Source organism: Nicotiana tabacum, chromosome 7 (genome assembly GCF_000715075.1).
Source record: "Nicotiana tabacum cultivar K326 chromosome 7, ASM71507v2, whole genome shotgun sequence".
Lineage (NCBI taxonomy): Eukaryota > Viridiplantae > Streptophyta > Magnoliopsida > Solanales > Solanaceae > Nicotiana > Nicotiana tabacum.
This window is the reverse complement of record NC_134086.1, coordinates 91,710,399-91,716,662: the sequence shown is the minus strand read 5'-3', so window position 1 is coordinate 91,716,662 and position 6,264 is coordinate 91,710,399. Positions and strand designations below refer to the sequence as shown.

The 6,264-nt window shown below is 38.2% G+C and overlaps 1 pseudogene; it reads right to left on the bottom strand.

The window, feature by feature from the left end:
• Positions 1-817: 817 nt before the first annotated feature.
• On the bottom strand, positions 818-5,629 carry LOC107803039 (eukaryotic translation initiation factor 3 subunit B-like; annotated as a pseudogene).
• Positions 5,630-6,264: the final 635 nt, after the last annotated feature.

The window sequence follows — 6,264 nt, the reverse complement described above, 5'->3', positions numbered from 1 at the left end:
TAAGTGAAAAATAATAATTTCAATTAATATTTGAGCAAAAGTTATTATAGAGGGATAATTTTATATAGAGTGTACTGTTAAAATGATAGTTGTTATAGATAAAAAGGTTACCCCCCCCCCCCCCCAACCACAAAAAAAAACTTAACTGTTAATAGCGGAATGTTATTACTATAAAGTTGTTATAGAAGTCTTGAGTCTTGACTGTAAGGTTCTGCTCCAAAAATTGGTTTATTTCCCCTGAAGTGCAATCGAAATGTAGTTTCTGAAGTAAAATCACCGAAAGCAGATACAAAAACACTGCCATAGCTTTATCACTGCCTTCCTCGACAGAAAGGATTTTTTCTGAAGAAGAAAAATTCAGCTTTTTTCTTCCCGATGGCCACCCTATTATAACACTATCTGGTTCATTGGTGCAAACAATACTACAAAAAATAATAACTAAAAAATAAAATAATAACAACTACTACCAGAAACCGGCCAAACTTCTTTGAAAAAAGAAATACTATTCCCCAGGGAAGGGGAGCAGGGGAAAAAAGACAATGGAAAATCGAACCCACCTTTGTGAAAAATGCCCAAGGGTACGATTGCGTTTGTAAGCTTTGGTGGTAACCACAACTTAATTTCCAAAACTATTATATTCACAAATTCTTTTTTTGGAGTAAGTGGACATTCACATGCTTGCTGCATACAGAGTTCATGTACAGTTGAAATAGCTGTTTAAGTTGGCATGCGTTGTATTTTTGTCGAGAGCAAAACTCACCAACATTTGCACAAGTGACCTATTTGTGTACAAGATATTTGCAGATACCCAACAAAATAATCAAGTCTCTGTAATCAAATTCATTGCCCATGGTAACAGCAATTTTGGGCTAGTCTAGTTTAACAGACAAAACTTCGTATAGTATAATCAACAAACAAAATAATAAAAGAAAATGAGTTGGAAAAAGAAACAAAAAGAAAACAAAGTTTTTAACCAAATATCCTACCTAAAGCTCTCAGTTCGCTTCTCCTTATAGCAGCTCTCGCGGAAAATGTTGGACAGGGCTTCTCAAACTCTTGAATTCACTGTTGGCTCTCTTCAAAAGGAATAATCTCCTCAGTAACATTTATTATTTCCTCGACTTCAACTTCCTTTGCTTCATATTCCTCCTCTTCGTCACTAGCTTCCCCGTCACGTAACTTCTCCCTCTCCATTTTCTCCTCTTCGTGCAGCCGCTTCCACTCGTTAATCCATGCTTCCCATTCTTCTTTCAACTTCTTCCGCTTCTGACGATCTTGCTCACTCAATTGCAATGAAACATCCTGATCCTCTGCCTCATACCTCGTGTTGTATCTTTTCAAGTTCTTAACGATCTCTTCCTCTTTCTCCTTGCTCAAGAAAGATGGTGGCCTGGGCCGCCACAATACTGCAGCAAACAAGAAGCATTTGCTATATTGATGAGTATCCAGCAGGTCATGTAACGAATATAAGCATGTTCCTTCCAAAAAACAGGCGTAGCCAAGCAGAGCATACAACCACATAGCAAATACGAGACGATGAATAGGGAAATTGTGTCAAATATACATTAGCAGCATTCGAAAGATAACAGGAAATCAGTAATTTCCCGTTCTGCGACTGCATAGTAAAAGCTGCAGCAAACCCTTAGTGCTGAGAGTCCGCTCGGATTGCCCGTCCGTCTTAGAATGAAACGTTGTGCTCAACTCAATCTGAGTGCCCAACTCTCACTGAACTGCTCTCCAGAATCAGAAACCATCCCAAACATATAGTAACAATTTAGGAGGCAGAATAATTCGAGCAGTGTGACCAAGTCGCTTATAGGCCAAAGTAGGAACAAGTACAGCGAACAATGTATGGAAAGACTGTTACCTGGAAGAAATGATCCTTAAGTATCCTATACAACAGCTTTCCATTGAAAGACCAAATGTTGAATCCATTTTCCATCTCATGAACTGAGGTAACAGATGTTGCTACATACCTTGAAATGCACAATAAAGCAAAAGTATAAGAACCAAAATAGGACGGTGTCTCAGGGCAAAACTAATGAAAGAGCAAAATTCAATACCTTCCAGTAGGATCCCATTCAACATCTGTGGCCATAAAATGCTCAGCAGATGCCATGGTTTCAAGCTCATCGACATCAAAGAATTCCAACTGCCCATTGAAACCTTTCAGTCCAGCCAAAATAAGGAAGCAGCCTCCAGGTGACCAGTAGAGAGCATTAGCTTGCTTTCCCTTAAGAGTTGTCAGCTTTGAAACACGGCCCGTGTTAGTGCCAGACCGCACGGAGTAGAAACTGATGTCTGGCCTAGGGTTGTCACCATGGATAACAGCAAATCTATGACCTTTTGGCTCCCAGGCAAATGCAATAATTTTGTCGTTCTTGTTGTCAAGCTCCAAAACCTCAATCGGAATGTCCCGTTCTTTGATTCTGAACAGCTCAAAACCAGTGTAAGTGCTTTTCTTAGTCTTCGTGTACCGGTCAACTTTGACAGCAAGCTAGTCTCCATTGCTTTGCCAATACATTTTGCAATCACTAACGCTGAAGAGATTCTTCTGCCTCAACTCCTCTTTGCTCGGGATTTGCACAAGGCTGACCTGTCAATTTAATAAAGGTTTAATTCAAATGCAAATACAAGTAGTTCCTCCAAATTAGTGATGACTTCCATAAAAGTTTTAGCACAAACCCTGGCAGGTTGATTTTCGCATTCAGGAACAAAAAGTGCAAGAATTGGATCTGCTGGCGACCAGCTAAAATCCATAATATTTTCAACCTTGATAGATTTCTTGTCAATAAGAGAGAAGGTCTCTGTTTCATAAACAGAGATTACATTCTTTCCTATTCTTGCAAAGTACTTGTCTTCTTTACCACCACTCCACCTGAAATCATCTCAAAAAGAAAGTTAAGAAAGTATTCCAGCCCCACTTTTCATTATATTTCTGAGGAATCGTGTATGCACTCAAGCATGCAAGAGTTTGCAAATGTTAGGTATAATTTTAACAACAGGTAGCAGAGAAGGATAGAAAGTGTCTCTTACAATAGGATCAAATCTCACCTAAAAACTGGCCACGACACACCAGTAACACCTCCAGTTCCTCCAACTGCAAATTCATCGGCACTTCCCTTGAAATCTCTCATCACTTTCCCAGTTCTCACATCAAAAATATTTAGCACAACCCTCTGAAAGAAATCTATATTAGAGACAATCCAGTATGGCCACAATCAGATACACAAACACAATAAAGCTCAGACTTACCTGAGTGTCACAGGGGTTACTTGGTTCGTGGCTGCTGTATGTCACCAGATATCTCTCACCAGGGGAGAAATCAATCAGCTTTACCTGAATTTAAAGCCAGTAGAGGTAAGCCACAAAACACCTGCAAAGGTTCACTAGAAAATAAACAAAAACTAACCTGTGAATGTGCATAGCGCATCAGACGGTTGAAAGTGGTGGCACCACCCCAAATTACAGCACCTTGTCTGTGAACTGTTGCCAAATACGTTCCCAGAGGGGACCATTGAACAAAACTCTCAGTCCAGAACTGCACTCGAAGCAGACATCGTTAGCAAAAATTTAGTAATTACCCATCTTCATAAAAGAAAAAAATATCTTCTAAAGAAACAGTTTCTGTACAAGACCCATTTTGAATTCTGAAAATATGAGAGATTTAACAGTACCAAAAAACCCCATGAATGGATAGCTAAATGAGCACAAAGAGGAAATAAGTTCACTTACAGAACGTTTGTAAACAAGCTCAGGCTTCAGCTGTCTTGCATCATTCCAGAGGACCTCTGTGCATTGCCAGCCCGAATCACAAACTGGTCTCTAGCTTTCTCATCAGTAAGCCACTGTTGCAGATTCTCCTGCCAGGATACAAACATCTCAATGTTAGCAGATGAATGAAAAACTAATATTTAAGACACATAGCGCTCGCCGGAGAAAAAGACAGCTGATGAAGAGCCTAACCCCTAAAACATAAGGCTTGATCTCTGGTGGAGCCCACTCATCGGGAACTTTCAAGAATTTCTCAATGTCATCAAACATGTTAACAGCAAATATATGCGACCTATCTAGCTTGTATCCATGTGTCTTCTCCTTACTCAGCTCAGCTTTCTAAAGCAGAAAAACATAGCAACATGACACTGGTTAACATCTTCCACAATCAGTTACAAGCCTCACACATTGTCTAAAGAAATGAGATACATTGTAGCTGCTAAGGAGAAAAATGGAGTACCTGAGGAGTATTATACTCGATGAAGCAGTACCCAAGGGTTTTCTGAGTCTCAGGATCAACAGGCATCTAGAGACCATCCTCCTTAATAACACCAAGTTGGCTGTAAATTTTCCGAACTACTCCTTCCAACTTCTTAAGTTTCTCTTTAGGCACCACAGGAAGATTGTCCACCACCAGTATGTTCCCAAAACCAGCATCAAACTCCAAGGGGTCCTCCTCCATTAAGTCATCATCATCACTGATAATATCCAAATAACATACAAATTCAAAAACCAAAGGAAAAACTACAAAACCCATTTTCATGGTATATGAACCAAAGAGAATTTAAACTCTACAAACCTTTTCTTTATCGGTATGAACCAAAACCACAATTACAAACCAAAAGAACCTAAACGTCAAACAAAAGAAACGAAACCAAGCAGAAACACATAAAAATTCATATATAAATTAAGGTATTACCCAGTGTCTGAAAATACAAATGGAGATATCAAATCCCCAATAGAGACCTAAAAACTATATCTTATCAACATATGAACAGAACTCAAGGAGAATGCAAAAACACATAAAAATCCATATATAAATTAAGGTTTTTTAAATGGTAATGAATCTATAACTCAACATATTCAAGACTCACAAATGCAAAACTCAACATATTCAAAATCCAACAACCACCACCCAGTAAAATCCCACAGGTGAGGTTGGAGAGGGTAGTGAGTACGCAAAACCTAAGAAAACACTAAAAGTCTAATCTTCACAACATATTAACAGGCCTTGCACACTCAATAGAAGAACATTGACAAAATCCAAACTTCACAGCATAGAAAAGAATCCCAGACATATACGTCCATAAAAAAATTAACATATTGAACTGGATATAAACATAAAATAAAACCAACAAACTCAAAAACCCAACAAAACACTAGAAATTTCTAATCTTCAAAGCATATGAACCAAAGCAATAAACTCAAACTCAAAAAAATTTAAAAAGACCCAAACTTTACAGCAAAGAAAGGAAACTCATAAGCATCACCACATAAAAAGCGCATATATAAATCATAAAAATGCAGAAACAAAAAAAAAGGGAAAGTCAAGATTTAAGACCTGGGTATGCCACAATCTTCACCAGGAGGAAGATGAATGGAGTCAAGATCGATTTGGGAAAGATCCACACCAATCCTAGCGGCTATGGCTGTGATTTCTCCCATAGACGTAACGTCCGCCATGATTGGAACTCTCTTCTCTTTGTTTAGCTTTCTTTCTGTGTTCTATATGGAATGGTGCGTATAGGAGAGAGATAGCTACCTTTGAAGCTGAAAGCAGAAGTGTGAGCTTAGCAATAGAGGCAATGTGCACGCGTACGAAGAGTGGAAAGGTAGGATTTTTCTGTAGCTCTTATTGGAGTTACGCTGTTCTTTTTTTTAATTCCGGGTAAATGGGTCTCTTTAATGGGTCGGTTAAATGGTTCGATTAGGCAGGAATCTCCCATTGGATCATTTTTGAAGAACTAGTATTTATGTGCCTTGCACGTTAATAATGGCACGTGATGGTTTAACCGTTTAAATCATTTGAAAGTCAAAAAATATTATTATATTAGCATAATACGTGAATTCAAGATAAAAGGACATCATCATAACTTACACAAACGATCAATTTAATTATGTTAGTTAGATAACTATGTATTATAGTTTAACAATATTTAATTTGATGGTATTTTACCGAACACTTCATTGTAAATGATTTTTTGTGTGTATGTTTTCTTCTAATATTTTGGTTGTTGTGTCATAATTAGAACTCTTGTTGTCGATATTGATATTACTCTTGGAAGTGCAACATATAGTTGTTCGTCCAAGAAAATATGTTTGCGATAAATATAGTCCAATATTTAGGATATTTATTGTAACGACACGACCGGTCGTTTTGAGCTCTAGCGCGTCGTTCAGCGGTTTGAGGCCATGAGCAGCTTCAGGTATTATGTCTTGTACGCATGGTCGGAATTGAATTTCGGGAAGTTCGGAGTTGATTTGGAAAGA